At 39.3% G+C, this 21,904-nt stretch overlaps 1 protein-coding gene across 5 annotated transcripts in view; it reads right to left on the bottom strand.

Moving 5' to 3' along the window:
* Positions 1 to 21,417, bottom strand: part of MTM1 (myotubularin 1) — a 114,764-nt gene extending 93,347 nt beyond the window's left edge. For 4 of the 5 annotated variants that reach the window (XM_081277607.1, XM_081277609.1, XM_081277610.1 and 1 more), the window contains exon 1: positions 21,336 to 21,417. The gene's annotated coding sequence lies outside the window, so the exon portion shown is untranslated. Of the gene's footprint in view, positions 1 to 17,306; positions 17,368 to 21,335 lie in introns of all 5 variants that reach the window. The other variant, XM_081277608.1, reaches the window with a different exon arrangement.
* Positions 21,418 to 21,904: the final 487 nt, after the last annotated feature.

The following is a 21,904-nucleotide window of genomic DNA, read 5'->3' as shown; positions in this document are numbered from 1 at the left end:
ATGTGGAGAAAAGGGTATACTTGTACATTGCTGGTGGGACTGCAAATTGGTGCGGCCAATTTGGAAAGCAGTTTGGAGATTCCTGGGGAAGCTGGGAATGGAACCACCATTTGACCCTGCTATTGCCCTTCTCGGACTATTCCCTGAAGACCTTAAAAGAGCATGCTACAGGGATACTGCCACATCGGTGTTCATAGCAGCACAATTCACAATAGCTAGACTGTGGAACCAACCCAGATGCCCTTCAATAGATGAATGGATAAAAAAATGTGGCATCTATACACAATGGAGTACTATGCAGCAATAAAAAATGACAAAATCATAGAATTTGCAGGGAAATGGATGGCACTAGAGCAGATTATGCTTAGTGAAGCTAGCCAATCCCTAAAAAACAAATACCAAATGTCTTCTTTGATATAATGAGAGCAACTATGAACAGAGCAGGGAGGAAGAGCAGGAAGAAAAGATTAACATTAAACAGAGACATGAGATGGGAGGGAAAGGGAGAGAAAAGGGAAATTGCATGGAAATGAAGGGAGACCCTCATTGCTATACAAAATTACATATAAGAGGTTGTGAGGGGAATGGGAAAATAAACAAGGAGAGAAATGAATTACAGTAGATGGGGTAGAGAGAGAAGATGGGAGGGGAGGGGAGGGGGGATAGTAGGGGATAGGAAATTTAGCAGAATACAACAATTACTAATAGGGCATTATGTAAAATTGTGGATGTGTAACCGACGTGATTCTGCAATCTGCATTTGGGGTAAAATTGGAGGTTCATAACCCACTTCAATCTAATGTATGAAATATGATATGTCAAGAGCTTTGTAATGTTGTGAACAACCAATAAAAAAATGTAAAAAAAAAGAAATGAGAAAAGAGATACCACTATCGATTTTACAAAGATTAATAAAAGGATAATAAGGAAAAAAAAAAAAGAATGGCCTGCAAGAGGTGACGAAGATGCAGGTAAGGAAACCACGAGGATGTGGACTAGTCGCCACCTGACAGCAATCTTAGTATTATTAGGACTGTCAGGCTGCCCCCACAATAGACCAACTATACAAATAGAAGACTTCTGTCCATTTAGTTCATGGCCATACCCTGGCACACAATGGTGCTCATAATTAGTGAATGAATGGGTATGAGGAAAATATACAATATCATGAAACATTATGATAGGGCCGATTTCAATACTGGTTTAATCCATCACAGAATACTGGACCTAGAGAACTATTATTAAGGCTTAAAATGAACAATTAGCAGGGCACAGTGGCACTTTCCTGTAGACCCAGCTTCTCAGGAGGCTGAGGCAGGAGGATCAATTGAGCCCAGGAATTCAGGGACTGCTTGAGAAACATAGTGATACCCTGTCTCAAAAAAGGGGGGGAGGGAATGAACAATTGAGGACATACTCAAATTAAAGAACTTGAAACTGCTCAGAGTAGGACAACTTAAAATTAAAATAACTTTAAGAAGACTTGTGAAAAACTCCAAAATGAATTAAATTCAGACAAAATAGTGTATGATATTTTGAAAACCCCCTGTAACCTTAATTTTATGCCCAAGTAAAATAATCCATTCTTCTCAGAGACAGCAGAAATGGATGAGATTAACTAGACAGAGGTTAGATATATATGCCCTGAAATTATTGTATGGAATAAACAAGACTATATGCTAGGTGGGATTCTTCAGTAATGGATATGAAATTAGTTTTTTAGCAAAAAATCTACACTAATATCTAATAAGTCAATGTTTTAAAACCAAAGTAATCTGTCAGGTCAATAGAGAATTTTTAAAATGTCCAGTAATATGGTCCACTCAGTCTTCACCTTCCTTTTCCTACTTGTTCATAAATCATAAAAGAATGATGACTCCTCTTGTTTTCTTCAATTCTCATGAAATAATTCAATTGAAATCGAATATAAAGGAAGAAAGCCCTCATTTTCCTTTCATTTAAAACTGTTTTATTGAGATATAACTTACATACCATCTAATTCACCTTTTTAAAATGTACAATTTATAGGATTCTATTTATCCAGAATCGTGCAACTATAACCCAAATCAATTTTATACAATATTTATCACCTCATAGAGACACTGCATACCCATTAATTGTCACTCATCATTCCCTAATGTCCCAGATCCCCAGCAAGCATGGATTTACTTTCTCTTTCTCTCTCTCTCTCTCTCTCTCTCTCTCTCACACACACACACACACACACACACACACACACTCGCCCATTCTGGGCATTTTATATAAATTAAATCATACAATGGGAGGCCTTTCACACTTCTGGAGTCATACCAGACACTCCTACTGTTAAAAGGATGATGATTAAGTATGAGCCTAAGAAATTGAGGGTCCAGGTTACATGTGCCAGTTCCATGATGAGCCATGCTTTCAAATCTCATCAATAAGCCTTTCTTTTTTTTTAAGAGAGGGAAGAGAGAATTTTAATATTTATTTTTTAGTTTTTGGCAGACACAACATCTTTGTTTGTATGTGGTGCTGAGGATTGAACCTGGGCCGCACGCATGCCAGGCGAGCGTGCTACCGCTTGAGCCACATCCCCAGCCCCCATCAATAAGCCTTTCTGTTGAATGATCTCAACTAATTGCTGAATTCTGCAGAAGCAGAACTACCTGATGTGGAGAACTAGACACCAGATCTGGCTCCATTCAAATCTCAACTGCAATGCATGAACCATATGACCCTGGGCAGGTTATTTAACTTCTCTGACTTCTGTTGTTATTATCCCCTATTTTACTTCATCATTGTTTGGCAAAATGAACGAGTTAATACATGTGAAGAGCTTAGAGCCACTCCAACTATCTGTTAACAAAGTATCAGCATTTTTAAATTTAGAAAGGATAATTATTGAATACCTACACCATAACCAATTCTTCTGCAAATTATTCTTGACCTTAGAAATACTGGGGAGAAAGTCCAATATTACAGGGATTTTGCACAGCTGATTGTGACTGCATTACAAAGCTTTTTTTTTTTTAAAGTAATATAATGGCTGAAATAGGACAAGAGGCAGCAGAGTGGCACTGTGGAAAATGTGCTAGTCGTTGACTACAGGCCCTGAGATGTCTGTAACTCACCAAGCAAGGGAAGTTCATTATTAGTATCTTTATCTATAAAACAAATATGTTGTGCTAAATGCAGTTTGATAATAATCAGAAACTATAGTGAAGTTTACAAAACACACACACATACACACACACACACACAAAAACAACAACAAAAAATAGCTGCCCTTTTGGTTTACAGAGCATTTTGTTCCAAACCCCTATTAAGTTTTAATCCATTTTATTTAAAAAAAAACATTGATTTTTCGCTATCCTGGCTTTAAAGCAAAAATTGAAACTTAATTCCCTATATATATGCTAATTACAGGAGCCTAAGCAAAGGTAGACTTCTATTATTTTTGATCCTCCCCAAAAAAACCTTTGTGATGATTTAAGCACAATTCTCTCCTGTGACACAGAAGACAAGGCCCTGATACAAGTTATTGGCAGGGCCAGCTCAGGACCAGGTCTCCTAATGCTGCAGCATCCTTTCCTTCTAGAAAAGTCTTCCAAACATCCTTTTAAAGAAACCAGGTGCAGGTCTGACTGGTCCCAATCCCAGCAGAGGAGTTTTCAACAAAGAAACACGAATAAGAGAATTCAAGTCAACCAGCCAAAAGCAATCTTTGGGGCCTCTTAGCCTCTTCAAATAAGGCTACATAATAAAGTTATAGCAAATAAACCAGATTTTTGAAAAAGACTGAATGTGGGAGCCCCTCTAAACCTGAGCAGTGTCTCCTGCTGAGAGTAAAGGCTGAGGGGCAGCTACCTGACCCTCCAGCAGACTGTTTGTCTATCACAGACTAAACAAATCTGCATATGTATGTCCTGCCTTTTGTTTCACTTTGTCACCCGACTCCTCTGAAAGCTTTGCTTCCCCTTCTACCTTCCTTCAAAGGTGGCTTGGAATGAAACCTATTTTCCTAACAATTTCACTGTGAATATTTCTGGAACAGTGAAATCCCTCCTCTCCCACTTGCAGGAATTAGTGCCACCCAACAGCATTTTTAAGTCACAGCATGGCCTTCATTTTCTCTGTTTAAATTCAAGACCATCTCAGCCTTGGTGGGCCTTCCCTCCCTCCTTCTAGCACTTAGCACCTTTCAGATAATAATAGTGGTTACTGCCTACTTCCCCCACAAGGAAACAAACTCTCACAGGAATACAGGCCCCATCAAGATGGATACTGCAGATAAGGATTCCTGTCTGCTTTATTTACTGCTATATTTATAGCACCTGTAGCAATGCCTAGCCCCTAACAGATACTTAATAGGTATCTGTTAAATAAATGAAGAACTGAGTATAAAGACTTTGCCAAGGAACTTAGTGGTTGTTTACCGAATATTTCACTTGAGTCAGGAATTCAGGCAAGCATATATATATATATATATATATATATATATACATATATATATATATATGTATATATATATATATATATACACACACACACACACACACACATACACATACATACACACACACACACACACATACACATACATACACACACACACACAAGTCCTTGGCTAATCAGGATGTTGTTGTGGGTATGGGCTCTGGGCAGTTGAACTGCAACATTCATTTATATCACTTTTAAAACATTTGCACCAAAAAGAACTAGAACAATACTAGCTTCCACTATAAACTTTTCCCAGGAAGCAGACATTTCAAATGAAGGTACAAGAACATCTTCTCACACACACAAAAAAACCCTGTTTTCCCCTTTCTGTCCTATAAGAAACACAGATTACAAAAAAAAAAAAAAAAAAAAAAACACCTAGAGTGGACATAATTAGAAACACTTTAAAACAAATGTGGGCCTATTTAGCCTTATTTAAAAAATCTAAAAGCAGAATTAGAAAGTCATTTTGACCTCTGTCTCACAGGGCCTTTGCTAGCAAAATCTGAACACCCAGGGTAGTTCTATTTTCTACAGTCACCTGATTTGAGATCAATGGGCCTTGCTGAGTGGTTTTGCTGAACTTTCTTGTGTACAGACAAAACAGTAACAAGAAGTATGCAGGCTTTCTCTTTTGATCCTCCTTAATGTGGTTTATTAATTTAAGTCAATTTGAGCATGCTCTTTCTTCTGAGGCTCCCCTGGTGGCTGTGGAAAACTAACCTGTCTTAAAGTCTGACTTCTATAGGTTGCTAGAGAACAAAAAAGTATGAACAAACTGCCTCAAACAAACTGCCTCTGAGTTCAAAGTTATGGTCTTTCACAGACTGCTATCCTTACTCGGAAGTCTATTTTGAAAAAAAAAATGCAAAATACTTAGGGCAGTGATGCTTAATACAATCAGGCCTGATACTCCCTTTGTTATAAAATAAATTTCTGTAAAACCTCTTTTGCTATATTGAAATGAGAGTCACAGATACTATCAATCTAAATACAATTTATTTAAAAATCAACATACTGCTTTAATTCCAGTACAAAGGAGAAATAAAATACTGATTTTTTAAAAATGTATTTTTCAATACATTACACTAAAACCCAACACCCTTCCATTTCTGATTTGGCCTCTAGGGGGAGCATTACCCCCAATGAGGACCACTCTCAAAGAGTTTCTCTGCTCTGTTCTTCGAGTGCCTGTAAATGCAGGATTTACAGGATTCAGCGTATTCTGACTTTGTGCATTAAGGCACTGTTGACTGTAGCCCATCTAGGAGGCAAGAAAATGAAAACACAGTGTGCAATGTACACAATCAAACCACTCTCTGGACAAAAAGAGAAATTCTCAACATCCCAGCCATGTTGAGATCATGAACACCATCAATTTAGTGTCTACATTTGCTTAGCTGAGTGGAGGGGTGCTCAGCCCACATGAAAATAAAGTATGATTTGCAAAAGTAGAAGTGTATTTCATTTTTTGAAATCCAGTTTTCTCTGAAGCAGGGGTTGGCAAACTTTTACTGTGAAGGGTCAGATGGTAAACATTGTAGGCTTTGTGGGTCCTAGGTCTCTGCTGCAACTACTTAAGTCTGCAAGGTAGCAATAGATCAGGGACAGAGAGTTGAATGAATGTGCTGGAGTCCAATAAAATCATATTTACAAAACAGGCTGTTACCCCCTGCTTTAAAGTATTAAAATAAATTATTTCCAAATGAACTTTCTTCATCCAAAGCAAATAATAATCATGTCCTCTTAACTTCAAAATAAACAATTAACTCCAACATTCATTGTTTGTCCGGATGCCACTATGCCCAGCTGTAAAACAGTGCGATCAGATCAATTTGAGATTCCAATCCCAATTCTGTCACTTAATAAGAAAGGTCACGCAACTCTGGACCAAGTGCAGTTCCCTGTCTTTGAAATGCACATGACACCATCCAACCTCATACAGTGTTGAGGGAGAACATGAGAAATGATAATACAGCAAAAAGTGTTCAAATACTAGTTCCTCTCCTCATACTATTAAGTGTTTTTGATGTTTTCTGAAGTTACTTGTCAAACTAGTGCTAATATACAAGGCTGGATGGCCAGAAATGGCACAGTCTCTCCAACTAACCAGCCATTCTGCAGACATGTTTTCTATGATCAATCTAATCTTGATAAGGCCCTGAGCAGCCAGAAAGCACTTTATCTTTAAAGTATGTCTACTTCCACTAACTAATACACACACACACACACACACACACACACACACACACACACTCCCATCCCACAGAAACTTTCCATGGGATCCCCATCACAGAGATCTCATCTCATTACCTTTTTTATGGCTCCGGTCATCTAGAAATAGACTTACTTTAAAAATGTTCTAGACAGGCACGGTGGCGCAGGCCTATAATCCAGGCAACTCAGAGGCTGAGGCAGGAAGATTTTGAGTTCAAAGCCAGCCTCAGCAACAGCGAGGAGCTAAGTAACTTAGTGAGACCCTGTCTCTAAATAAAATACAAACAAGGGCTGGGGATGTGGCTCAGTGCTTGAGTGCCCCAGAGTTCCATCCCCAGTACCAAAAAAAGAAAAAAACTTCTAGTCTAACCCCTTCAATTCAGTGGTTTACAAATAGACACATATAACCCATATGTATTAGAGTTTCTCTGTTTGTCTTGGACACTTCAAATCTCAAGGTTGAAGGTATTTGGTTTGATGTTTCTTTGGAAATTACAAAATTTTAAATAGTATTTCATTTAGAAACTCATATTTCATATCATCTTGATATTTGTGATTTGTCTCAAAGATACATTGACTTTTACTTCTTTAAATGCACAAAGACCTTTGATTAAAACCAATATAATCCAGATCCAGTGGAGAATGCATTTTGAATTAGTGATAGTTTGGGATGATCCATTCACCCTATTTCTTGGTCCCCTCATGATAAATGGCACATCTTCAAGACAGCTGATTGGCTTTACGGCATAAGCTGTGGCCATGGAAGAGGGTAACTTTAGAAATACTTCATAAATTGAAATTGCTATAGCGAACATATTATTTAAAAAGTCAACTACCAGGGCATAGGAGAGGTAGCAGAATACAACAATTACTAATATGGCATTATGTAAAATTGTGGATGTGTAACCGACGTGATTCTGCAATCTGTATTTGGGGTAAAAATGGGGGTTCATAACCCACTTCAATCTAATGTATGAAATATGATATGTCAAGAGCTTTGTAATGTTGTGAACAACCAATAAAAAAAAACTGGAAAAAAAAGTCAACTACCATCAGGGTATATTATTTAATGTAAAAAGCTACCTAGAGATATAGCAGACATTTAAACAAATCATTAAATTCACCAATGGAATTTGTAACAGTCAAATACCTGCCAGTAAACAGTTTTAAAATAGGAACAAGATCAAATTCCCATCCACCTGTCAATTCCAAAACCCACAAATCCAGCTGATATGCTCCATGACAAAAAGTCTTGTTGATTTTCCCCAGTGAGAATTATTGCCAAAAGGGGCATCTAAATTTTTAAGAGGTGCCTTATTAAGCAAAAGTTAAAATGATAATTGTTGAGGAGTAAAAATGTAAAGTTCTAATTATTACAATAATGAATATGGCAGTTCAAAATATCTCCTTATATTCTAAGAGCATTCATCAGCTCTGGACTATGGGACCCCAAAGAAAAACCCAGGGATTGGGCAGTAATGACAAATAACCTTCTGGATTTAGTGGTGGTGGGGGAAGAGATGAGAGAGGAACCCTCAAGTAGATATGCAGAGTTTTCTAGAAAAAGGGGGAAGGGCGAAGTTGCAGAAGGTAACCTACCATTTGAACCACTTCCCCTAGGGTTTAATTCAAAGGTAGAAGCAGGCACTCAGGAAGCTTTTTCAGCCTACTCATGCATTCACACACATACACACACACAGAGTCATACTTCATTTCTCTGGATGCTGCTCACATTTGCAATAGTTCACGTCTCATGCTGTATGATATCTACCCATTGACACTGTATGTGTTGTCTGAAAGAATTCTAGAGCTTCCTAAGGGAGGTAGTTATGTTTTCTGTTATGACATTAGCACTGAGCAGAGTTTGGGCAAGCAGTGCTTGGTGAAGAAATGAATCTAGCATTATACCTCATAAACTTCTATGACTGTGGAGAAGTTCATCTTCACCCATTACAGGTATTCCAACCTACCTCCCTAGGGTGGATTTTTGTGTAACTCCCTTGAATACTTTTATCATTTTCTACATATATATGTCACTAAATAGTATGATGATTTTACTTGTTTCCTAGCTTTTATGTAAATAGAATCATTCAACATTCTTCTGCCCCTTGCTTTTCTCCGATTGTTGGGTCATAAAAGTCGATGCATATTGTTGAGCTCCACTTATTTCTACTGCTGCATACTAGTTCATGGCTCCATACTTCTCTTTCTTCTCTTTGTGGTTACCTGAACTGCTTCCAGGTTTTGCTATTATAAATAATGCTGCAATAAGCATTGTTGGAAATGTCTCCATTCCTAGCACATAGGTGTAAGAACTGAAATGGTATTTTAGGGTCAGATTTCCCTATATCTTTGCCTGATCTAGCAGCAAATATATTTTGAAAATCAGAGTATATGGAGAAGATTGATAATAGTCAAAAATGTAGACAAATCCAGGGCTGGGGTTGTGGCTCAATGGTGGAGCGCTTGCCCAGCATGTGTAAGGCACTGGGTATAATCCTCAGCACCACATATAAATAAATAAATAAATGTCCTTTGACAACTAAAAAAACTTTTGTTAAAAAAAATGTAGACAACTCCACCACTTGAAATAAAAAGAAATCACAGGCTTGTCAACACTGTAATCCAAGCAGTTGGGTAGTGTATTAGTTTCCTAGGACTGCTATAACCAAGTACCACAATCTGGATGGCTTAGAACAACAAACACAGATTTTTCTCATGAATGTGGAGTCCAGAAATCTAAAAGCAAGGTGTCAGCCAGACCAAGCACCCTCTGGAGTCTCTAGGGGAAGAAACTTTCTAACTCTTCCAAGTCTTGGTGGTTGGTACTCCTTGGCTTGTAGTTGTATCACTCCAGTTTCTGTCAGTGCTGTCACATGGACTTCTCCTTATGTCTCTGTTTGCTCCTGCTATCTTCTTCGGAGAACACCTGTCATGTTAGATTAAGGAACCCACCTTCTCCACCATGACCTCAGCTTACTAACTACATCGTAATAACATTATTTTCAAATAACATCACATTGTGCAATACTGGGGGTTAGAACTTCAATAGAGCTCTTTGGGGAACACAATTCACCCTCTAACAGGGCAGGAGGTTAGCTACAGAAATAAACAAACTACAAATAATCGTATCAATATATGATTACATTCAGAACAATTCAGTTTGTCTATCTATAAGCATTCAGTGAACACATTAAATTTAAATAGTACCAAAATATTAATATGGCTTCTTAGAATAATGAAATTACACCAGGGCAATAATTTCTTAATTAAGCATATGTAATTATTTAATCCTGTTTCCAAAACAGTTCAAAAATCAGCCAATAGATGTATCCTAGAAAACCACTCTGGACCACAACGGCAGATTCCCAAAAAGTTGAGAGAGGTTTTCAAAGAGCCAACAACAGTGTTGGGGAGAAAATAAACAAATACAAGTTAGATGGCGATAAAGATAACTCATAGGCATAAAAAATAGGAACAAAGATGATAACAGAGGTGATATAATATGATTGAAGCAAAACTAAGCTGGGGTGCAGTGGCACATGCCTGTAATCCCAGAAGCTTGGGAGGCTGAGGCAGGAGGATCGTGAATTCAAAGCCAGCCTCAGCAAAAAGCAAGACACTAAGCAACTCAGTGAGACCCTGTCTCTAAATAAAATACAAAATTGTCTTGGGTATGTGGCTCAGTGGTCAAGTGCCCCTGAGTTCAATTCCCAGTAAACCCCGCCCCAAAAAAGAGCATTTGATTATGGATCCTGATCATAGTTTCCATTTGCTGAATATCTGGGGAGTGGTGGTATGGATATGGATGTGGTAATATAATATAATACAATCAACTGGGCTATTAATACCATCTTCCTGAAGACTGCATCTGAGACATAATTTCTATAAACATAATTCAACATCCAATCATGACAACAAAAAAAAGCTTCTAGCAAATTAGAAATAACAATATGAAAACTTATAGCTGACATCACACTTAATGGTAAAAATGAAATGTCTTCTCACTGAGATGTAAATAAGGCAAGTATGGTCACTTTTATCACTTGTATTTAACATTTTAGAGAACCTAGCAAGTTCAATAAGTCAAGAAAAAAAAATAAAAAGCATAATATACTGTAAGGAAGAAATAAAACTTTTTATAAACAACATGATTATGCATATGATAAATCATAACAATACTACAGGAAAGATACTAAAATAAGTAAATTTAGTAAGGTCACATGCTACACAAGATCAAAAGAATTATACACTTACTGTCAACAGTGAACAGACATGAAAATATTAAAATGCCACTTGTGATAACGGAAAAATTAAGGTATTTGGGGATATAGTTAACAAAATATAATAAAAAAATCATACACTTAAAATTATACAATACTGCTGAGAGAAATCAAACAAGACCTAAATACATGGAGAGATATGCCATGCTCAAAGATCAGAAGATTCACCATTGTCATATCAATATTGATCCTCAAAGTCAATGCAGTCCCTGTCAAAATCCCAGTGGATTTTGATTGTAGGAACTGATAAAATGATTCTAAAATTTGTTTGGAATGGCAAAGGAATAAGAATAATTAAAAACCATCTTGGGGGAAAAAAGAGGACAAAGTTGGAGAGTACTTCCAATATCTGATTTCCAGAGTTATATAATACCTCAATAACCAAGACAATATAGTATTGGTATGAGAATAAATCAATGAAACGGAACAAGACCATAATTAAGCATACTTTTTGGAGGTCCTAGCAATGATCACTTAGCTTTCAACACAAGTACCAAGGTGATTGATTGAGTAGGGAAAATGATAGTGTTTTCTATAAATGATGTGGGGACAATTTAATTTCTATTTGGAAGAATAAATGAACTTTGATCTTACTTCACATAATACAAAAAAATAAGCTGAAATGGAACACAGGTATATTAGTTGAAGGTTGCTTCATGACAAACTTAGTAACCGTAAACACACATTTATTATCTTACAGTATCCATGGGTCAGGAGTTGTGGCCCAACTTAGCTGGGCTCCCTGTTCAGGGTCTCATAAGACTGCAGCTGAGGTGGTGGTAAGGCTTCATTCTCATATGGAGGCTAAAGTGGAGAAAAGTCTGTTTCTAAGCTCATTCATATGGTTGGCAGAACTCATTTCTCTGAGGCTGTGTGGTTGAGGGCCTTGGCATTTTGCTAATTGGAGGCTACTGGCAGTTCTTAGATACCATAGCCAGATCACTTTCTCAACATGGCTGCTCACATCAACAAGCCTTTGAGGAGAATCTTTCATGTCAGAAAGAACCAATTCACTCAAACCCAACTATTTCTTAATTACAGCTGTAGAATCCTTTCCATGTTCTATTGGTAGAAACAAGCCCTAGGACCCACTCATATCAAGGCAAAAAGATGGAAATCAGGGTGGCCACCGTGGGATCAGTCTGTCACAGTAGATCCAAACATAAGACCTAAAACTAAAAAAAAAAAAAAAAAAAAATTCTAGAGGGGAACACAGGGGAAAATTTTTTTGTGAATTTAGGTTAGATGAAGATTCCCAGAAGACAAAAAGCACACAAACTATACTATCACAGAGAATAAATAGGCCTCCATCAAAAGTAAAAATCTTTGGCACAGTTAAGAAAATAAAACAGCAAACCACAGTTGGAGGGAAAAAGTGTTTACAAATCACATATATGATAAAAAAAAAACCTGTAACCAGAATATGTAAAGAACTCTCACAACTTAATAAAACAGACAATTCAATTTAACCAGAAACAGGCAAATGAACCTGATACTTCACCAAATAAGATAAGCATAATGGCCAATAAGCAAATGAAGATATGGTCCCTATAATCAATCATTAGGAATATGTAAATTAAATCACAAGGAGATACCATTTCCACAACTACCCAAATGGCTAAAACTTAAAAAAGACAATGAACGGGGTATGACAGTGGTGGAGCAGTTGCCTAGCATGCATAACGCTCTGGGTGCCATTCCCAGTACTGGAAAAAAAAATCAGACCTCCAAAACAAGCCACAACACAACAACAGGTATTTATTAGGATGTTCCAGAGGAACCCTCTTACTTTACCAGTGAGAATGCAAAATGGCACAATGGAGGGACCACTCTGGAAAAGAGTTTGATGATGTCCAGTAAAGTTAAACATACACTACACATATGACCCAACAATGTTTTGCCTAAGTACAGTATTTACACAATGCAAATGAAAAACCTGAGTCTACACAAAGATGTAAATGAATGTTCATAGTAGCTTTACTCTTAATGGCTCAAAACTGAATCAACTCAAACGTTCATCAACTAGACTACTATTCAGCAATAGAAGGTAAAGAACAATTGATATGGGCTGGGGTTGTGGCTCAGCAGTAGAGTACTCGTCTTGCATGTGTGGGACCCTGGGTTTGATCCTCAGCACCACGTAAAAAATAAATGAGTGAAATAAAGGCATTGTGTCCAAATATAAAATAAATATTAAAAAAGAACAATTGATAATGCAACAATATAAAAAAAAGAATATAAAAAAATTATGCTCAATGAAAGAAGCCAGCCATGAAACACCACAGAAACCTATCCGTGACAAATTTGAAAGAATGGCTATAACTGACCCTATATTCTCTGGCCATGATGAAGTTAAGTGAGGAATCAGTTTTGAAAATTCATAGAAAATATACTTACAAATTAAAAGTATACTTCTAACAGCTCACAGTTGAATGAATTAATTACAATGGGGATTAGAATATAGTTGATAATAAAAATAAAAATGAAAATATTATGTTTTGAAACATCCAAACAGTGGAATAAGTCCAAAGAGACAAGAAGCAAATGAAGAAAAGTGATTTCTGGGAGATATATTTTTTAAATTTATTTATTTTAAATCTTTATTTTTTATTTGTAGTTGGACACAATACCTTTACTTTATTTATTTTTAAGTGGTGCTGAGGATGGAACCCAGGGCCTCACACATGCTAGGTGAGTGCTCTATTGCTGAGCCACAACCCCAGCCCCATGTGGGAAATATTTTAAGTGAAAAAAATCAAGAGTCTGAATAGTATGTGAAATTCAATTTTCTGTATATAAGAAAAGGGGGGAATGCAAATACATGTGTTTTTATGCCTGCTCAAATTTGCAAAAGAACCCACAGAAGAATGAACTAATAAACTGATTATGCCAGCGAGTAGTATGTCTGGCTAGATAAGGAAGCAAGACTCTTCTGAATATATCTTACTCTAAATTTGACTTTAAAATCATATGAAATTTAAGCTCATTAAATTTTTACTTAAAAACTGTAAAATACATGGAAACAAATGAACAATCATTATCAAGTTGATCCCATAATCACAAATGATAAACTTCTGGTAAGAGTAATTAAAAAGAACAAATGAAAAAAAGAAAAAGAAAAAGGCACAAATAAACCATAGTAAGATGCAGGAATTAAGACATCACTACAGATATGGCAGACATCAACTAGTAGTTTCAACTCTTCCAGGCCGAGATGGATCTATGAGCAAGTTCTATTAACATTCAAATAACAGATAACTCCAATCCTACAAAAACTTCCGGAGAGCACTTACTTTATAAGGGTAGCATAATCATGATACTCAACTAGACAGTGACAATACAAGAGATTTAAGGCCAAATCTCACTATCAAATATAGATATGAAAACCCTGAAGAAAACTGTATGAATCAAATCCGGCAGTTAAGAAAGATCATGGCCACAGTGGGTCCATTATAGTGATACAAATTTAGTTATAGCTACAAAGTTGTATTCGAAATCCCTTAAAATGGCCCACATCAACCATCTCCTGCATCAGAAACTTGAGGCATGATGCCAGGGAACTTGTAGTGCTGCACAAGCACCTCATGTGGTTCTGATATGGCTTGCCACTCAAAGTGGCACTCAGAGCAGCCACCTGGGCATCATCTGGGAGCCTGCTGGAACTCAGACAAGAGCACTCTCCTACCTCATCCCAGACCCACTGTCAAGGTGGTTCATACTTAACACAGAGAAGTGCTCTTAGAGCAGCTGCTCTCAACCTGAGTTGCAGGCCACCATCACCAGGAAGCCTTTTTTAAAAAAAATTCCCATGTCAGTGTCATCCCAGATTAATTAAACACAAATGTCTGTGGGTGGGGCTCAGGTGGCAGGTATTTTAAAAGTCCCCAGGTGGTTCCAATGAGCAGGAAGCATGGCAAACCACTGCTCTGTAGTATTCCCAAGAAGAGGAAACTTCTATTCAGAGACTCTGCACCCTCTCTGAAGAGCCAAGAAACACAGATACACTCCTCAAGCCCTATGGCTTTACCCCCAGAAGAAAGCACGTGTTTGTCACACATGCCATGCCAACAGGGCTGTCTTCATGCAGCTTACAAAACTGACACAGAAAGAGAACTTGTAGTCCTGAACTCTGCAGAAGCTACAGCCCAGACTATGAACCCAGAAGTCAGACTCCCCTGGGTTTCCATCCTCTCGCAGCTGCTTCAAAGTGCATCACCTAGACCTAACTTCTCTGGAAGAAATTCCATAGTGATGTTAATACTTTCTACCTCAAAGCAGTGTTTAAGGACTCAAACAAGACATTCTGTAGAAGCAGAGGGCCAAGGGCTTGCCAAAGATTACGCCTAATGTTAATGTACATTACTACTGAGGCGGCTGGTCAGGTATTGGCAACAACTCTAAATGAAATCATCAACAAATCCAGGCCAAAAGATAACTCTCCACACCATGCTAACATGGTAGCAACTAGTACGTGCAACTCCTGAACACATGTGATATGACTACTCTAGATGGAGATGTGAGGCAATAACAAAATACATCCAGGATTTGGACAACCTATTACAAAAGGGGGTCATCTCATTAATTATGTTCACTACCTGTTAAAATGACAGTATTTTGCACCAACTAGATATATTAAAACTGACTTTACCTGTTCACTTTTTTTTTATTGTGGCTAAAAATAACTTTCAAACTTCACATGACTCACATTACCTTTCTTTTGGCTAGTACTGTCTCAAAGGTTTAGGAAGCCAGGGTGTGAACTGGTACTCTCAGATTAGATTGGCCTTTTATAACTTTAATTTACATATGGCCACCTGGTGGGGGTCTCATTAAAATGCAGATTCTGATGGAATATTCTGCAGTGGTTCTAACTGAATGTGGGACCAGGCCTGAGATTCTACATTTGTCACAAGCCCCCAAGAGTGGCTACTGAGGAGTGAGGGCATCCGGACAGTATCAACAACAAAAAAATATTTTATGACAGAAGTGATGGGGTCCTCTGGGGAAAATTAGAGCTGATAACAGGAAAAAAGTAAATGTGCTGTAGGATCAGACTGAGCCTCTCACAGTGAGGAATACAAAGAAGTGGGGGCCCATCTTGAACAGGTTGCCCTTAGAAGCCGGCAGCAGAGAAGGGGAGATGCGTGCTTTCCTCTCCCAGATCAACTCAAAATGGAACACTGGCTGGGGTTACATCCAATGTCACACAACCAGTGTCAATGGCAGCGCCCTTCTAAGATCTTACTGAAATCAAGAGCAAACTTTCCTTCTTGCTGTTGCCCACCAATAGTAATGACCACCTCTGCACCGTAGCCTGGGTCACTGCCATACAGGTATATTTATTATCGCAGTTAAACAGCTAGGGCCAATTCCAGGCCTGCTAAAAGTAAGGGCAGTCCCCATTCTCCTGCATCCTCACCTGAGTAATCTCAGAGCCATAAAGGAATTTAAAGCACCACCACCCGATGCTAAGAATGTCCTTTAAAACCTACCTCTGCCTCAGTAGCTCCCATGGAGGGGAAAGGATGACACTGACCTGATGTTGCAGCCTATTCCATGTTAACAGGCTCAGAAAAATGGATTGATTTCTTCTCACAGAAAGTCCAAGGACGTGATATCAAAATATAACAATTACCACATGCTACAGAAAAGGCACCACTGTGTATTGTCAAGATTTGTACAGGGCTGAAGAGCTGAATGTATTACAAAAAAAGTTCATTTTGTTCTTCCTTTCAATTCTTAATCTTTGACTTCCTCCTCTACCCCCACCCCCATCCCAAACATAACAGCAAGCAAAGCAAAAACCTATACTCAAAGCGTTCATGATGACACAGTGCAAAGATTAAGAAGCTGGGAGGAAAGGGGTGTTAAGCCAATGTGAGAGATCTGTCCCATCACTGGATTCTAAGAACCTTCTTATCCATTTTTTATTTGCCCGTGGAGAGAAAGGCTAAGTACAAGCTCCATTTCATCTCACAGACAAGGAGCACAATCTTCAGAAGGATTAAAGTGAATATGTCCAAACAATGCTGTGCCCCCCCATCCAGTGCAAGTCAATGAATGTTTACTGTTTACTGTGTGCACTGGGCCATGTTCGGTTTTACACACCCAGAAAAATGTCTCTGACCTTAGACCTCTTTATTACAAGTTTGGAAGATGAAAAAAATTAATACTGAAATATGTAGGAGTTGCCTATAAAGAAAAAGAATCAAGGAGCAATCATATAAAACTAGTGTAAGTATGTGGAATTGCAAAGTTAGGAGTCCTTTCAAGATACTGAGAAATGAATTCAAGGGCATTCAGGCCCAGGCCTGAGGTACTGACCTGATGAGCAATCAAGTCTCTGGATCTCTTCTCCAGGGCCCGGATCACTTTTCATCCTAACCTAGGAGCACAAGAATCCAGTCTATTATGGACTGAGGAATGCACAGGGCCTGAAGCTGACTGAGGAGCCAAGGTTGGGTCTTGATCAGAAAAAGGTAAGACTTGCATTCTGAGACACTTGGGAAAGGGGCAGGTAAAATTCCCTAATGCAGGAATCACCTTGCTATCACCCTGTAATTGTTGGTTATACAGTACTACCTTTTAGGAAAAAAATAAAATGAAAACTCATAAGGTAAACAAATGGCTTCAGGCCATTTTCACTAGGCACTAAAACATTTGCATATTTTAATGCTGACAGCTGTGAGAGACTGAGGCAGAGAGGCCACACCTATGGTTAAGGAGAAGATGAGCTAAGAACAGGAATGATGGTTGCCCTCACAACCAGTTCTCCAAACAACTATGACTTGTATAACACTATAGTGTAATCATGATAATGGTGTACAGCTTACAGAAAGCTCTGATGCACATCTGATTCTCTGAAGAACTCTGAAAGCTTGGGTGTTATTAGCTCTGTCTAACAAATGTAAAAGCCATCAACAGTGAGCTAAAATGACTTGTCCAGTGTCACAGAGTTAAAGCAGAGAAATGAGACTTGAAACCAGCTTCTGGAATCCAAATGCAGGAAGTTTCCTATCACATCACATGGACAACATGTTCGTTTACCACTTGTTCCTGTTAGAAATAGGAAGAAAGCACTTGTACATGATGCCAATTTTCTAAAGAGATGCTTCAAATTCATAAAAAGAATAATTGTCAAGGTACTGGCTATGAAAAAACATACAGCAAACATTTCCAATGAAAGCTCGTCCTCCAGCTACAAGAGAAGGATCACAAGGAGGCATTCTTTCTCTATGGCTGTTGTTTGTGGTAACGAAAAAAACAAAACAACAACAACAAAAAAATTTGGCCCCAAGTAAGCAAGGAATTTTTAAATCCAACTAGTAAAGGAAATTAAGCTATGCAATAACAGAAGACACTGCTAACAATGTCATCTGAAATTAAAATCTCACACCAACAATGAAATGCAAAAGAAATGTCTAGAATATCCAGCTTACTGGACTTCTAAAATTTTATTAGGACATGGCTAGGAACATTTTTTTTCTTGAAAATAAGAGGTCCAAATAGTTCAATTTAATAACAGCTAAATTTTCTTGAGTGCCTCTATGTACAAAACTGTCCTAAGCATTACACACACACACAAACACACACACACACACACACACACACACAATATCTACTCAGTCCTACCAACATCCCTTTGAGAAGGTACTATCATTATTTTTATTTTACATATAAGGAACCCCAGGGACAGAGGCAAGTCCCTTGCCCAGGGTCACATAAGTAATAATAAAGCCAGGATTCAAATCTGTGGAGACCACCTAATCCAGAGCAACAATGCCCCCCATCTGCCAAAAAAAAAGGAATAAATGAACTGAGAAACTAGAAAATAAAGAAAGCAGAACTCTGAAGGGGTCAGAAAGAGGGAAGGGAAAATTACTAAATGATGAAAACAACCTATTATTCTGTTATAAAATTGAATAAACTTTAGAAATAAATAGAAACTCAAATCTTTGTAATCCTCTGGCCACTGGTTAAGAATGTCACCTACTGAGCTTTGAAGAGTCTCTGCTTTTCTCTTTATTTTGGAGCCTTCAATAAGACCAAGAGCTGTGTGTTTTCAGTGGTTTCTAAAGTAAGTACATTTTGTTAATCCTTTTCTCATTTTGGAGGAAGACTACTGGAGTATTTTTTGTAACTTTATTCATTTTCAGAATATGTAAATTTAAAAAATTTGCTTTGAAGATACTGAACATACAGAATTTGGGAGGACTGAGTGGAACCAAACAGATGAATTTTTACAGTGAGTTCTCACTAATGCCATTTTATTAGTGAGTGCTCTTGTTACTAAGAACTTGAGTGCTTCTTTACTCTGGAGCTAGTTCAAAATGAACTGGTTTGTCTTTACAAATCACACAATACAAAGATTGAGAATTATTTCAGATAACAGGTTCACAGTACAAACCAGCATGCAGGAAGAGGAACTATGGTATAAGGGGGCCTGAGAATCCAGCAGAGCCTTCTGTAGTTAGAGTCAGCTATCTACAGAAATGGGGAGTTGAAAACCACCTTCCCAGGTGTATGGAAACACTGTTGCATGCAAAGAGGAAAAAAGCAAGGTTGTGATAAAGTTATCTAAGAGGCACTCTTGGGAAAAATGATGACTCCACAGAATCTGTTGGATTCAGACAGATTTGCTTTTGGATTTATTTGCTTTAGTGGTGCAGCAGCTGACAATCTAAAACTAGCAGTTCAAAGTGATGTCCAACTCACTCTCAATCATGCCTGTTTGTTTTACTGTCATTGTAGAGATTTAGAGTTCATTTTTTCAACATTCAGCTCTGCTGGAAAATATCATTGCTTATTTTTTTTTAAATGGGAACATATTTTTCCTTTTATTTTTTTTCCTTCTTCATTTAATCTTTTTTTTTTTATTGGTTGTTCAAAACATTACATAGTTCTTGATATATCATATTTTTTTTAATTGTCTGAATCCCCACACATAAATTCCAGAAGGCCTCCTCAGTAGTGCGCTGTCCTTAGGACACTGTGGGAACTGTATTTAATGAATGAAACCACTAACAATTATAAGTTAGAAGTTTAAGGTAAGGAGACAAGTCATTCAATAACCATAGTAGCTTCTATATGCCCGAATGAAGGTATTCACCTTCAAGCACATCAGGAGCACCACCACTTTGAATTATTCTCCATGGTGTGGAATCTCTTTAGGGTTTGATTTTGTTAAATAGCCAGAAGTCATTCAGTCAAACTTGATGAATACCTGATTTGCCCAATAGATATCCTGGATGAAAGCAAAAGGTGTCTAAAGTAACAAGCCCGATCATCTCAGCTAGCTAGTAAACTGGTTTTGAAGAAAATCCAAAATGGTCTGAACCACAGTAAAACTTCTGGCTCAGTCTCACGACTATAAGATAGAGACTTCTATCTTAATAACACGGAGATGTAGTACAAAGAACCCAGATCAGACATATAATATACTCCCCGATACCTAGCTTGTGATACTAGCTTTGCTATCTATATTAGTTAGCCTCTCTGGGACTCAGTTCTCCCCTCCAGGAAACAAATTATGTGAACTTCGAGGTCTTAGTCAATTGTAAAATGCTACAATTCCGCTCTTGCAAAGATCTGTCTTAAAAACTAGCCACAACCCACTTCGTCTGATATGTTGTATCCATCCATAAAGTTCATAATATAATTTTGTGCAACAGATTCACTTTATAATACTAATTTTTTTCACTTCCTGAGCGCAGCAAAAGGCACCCCGACCGAGGGCGCTTGCTCGTGCCTGTGCATACTTCCGACTGTGTATCAGGGAACTAACCGTTCCTTCTCAGACCTTCCCTCAACTGTTGCAAAAGCAGATAAATCTCCCGTGCATACACAGAAACACTGGACCAGAGCGACGACTATGGTTTCTCATCCAGTGCCAGGCTGAGTCCACTCCGCAGAGCCCACGGGGGATGCGGCGGGTGCCCACCCCACGCAGAAGGCTAGGGCGAGGACCAGCCGCAGCGCGTCGCCGAGGAGGCAGGGCAGCCGCCCGGCCCGCTCGCCTCCCCGGGACAGGGAAGCAAAGTACAGGCAGCACCTACGACATATGCTCCCCGCCTCCCGGCGTTGCAGCCCCAATTCCGGTCCCGACCTTCGCCCGCCGTGAGCCGAAGAACTGGGGGAAAACAGAAGCACCTGTCTTCTGCTCCCCGGCCTCAGCCCTGCCCCGCGGGGACAGCGAAGAAGCTCGGGTGAACCCCACCCCCACCCCAACGGGTGCGCTGACGCCCTGCGCGACCCGGCGGCCCGTGGAGTCCCAACTTCCCGCTGCCAGTCTCCCCATCACAGGTCCCCGCAGCGGCCGGCTCACCGCCAGGCCAGCGGTGAGCGCGTACCCACCTTGGGCTCCCGGCGCCACCGCCGTTGCCAGGCTGCTCAGCTCCAGGGCCCTGCTCCGCCCCCTCCGCCACCCGCTCCGCCCCGCCCCCGTCGCCACCCGCCCCGCCCCCGTGGCCTCCCCGCCCCCGGCCACCGCCTGCCGCCCTCCTCCGCGCACCGATTGGCGGGTATGAATCACGTGACAGAGGAGGAGGCGGACGGAAGGCTCCGCGCAGACCTGAGGAGCCGCTCTGAGGGGCGGAGCTCTTCACCCCGAGGCTGCTGGGAAGCCTTCTATGAAGGGTCCAGCCTGTAAAGGCAGCTGGGAGTCGTAGTTCGCGACTTTGTGCCGGGAATGGGCAGGGCCAAGATGCCAGGGGACACCCTAGTAAGGGAAGTTGGAGTCAGCGCCCAGCGGAGGCAGCTGGGAAGCGTAGTCACAGGACTCTTGGCTGGGTCTCACTGTTTTCCTAAAATAAGAGGGAAAACTTCTCTAGAAAAATCTTTTGCAGATGTCACCAAGGTAAGTCATTACCCAGTACATCGGATTGGCTGAATGAAGTTAAGATACCATAAGGGAAAAAGGAAAT

The sequence above is a fragment of the Spermophilus citellus genome, assembly GCF_964194105.1.
Source record: "Spermophilus citellus genome assembly, chromosome: X".
NCBI classification, from domain to species: domain Eukaryota; kingdom Metazoa; phylum Chordata; class Mammalia; order Rodentia; family Sciuridae; genus Spermophilus; species Spermophilus citellus.
The sequence above is the reverse complement of the archived record's forward strand: the minus strand, read 5'-3'. Positions and strand labels throughout refer to the sequence as shown.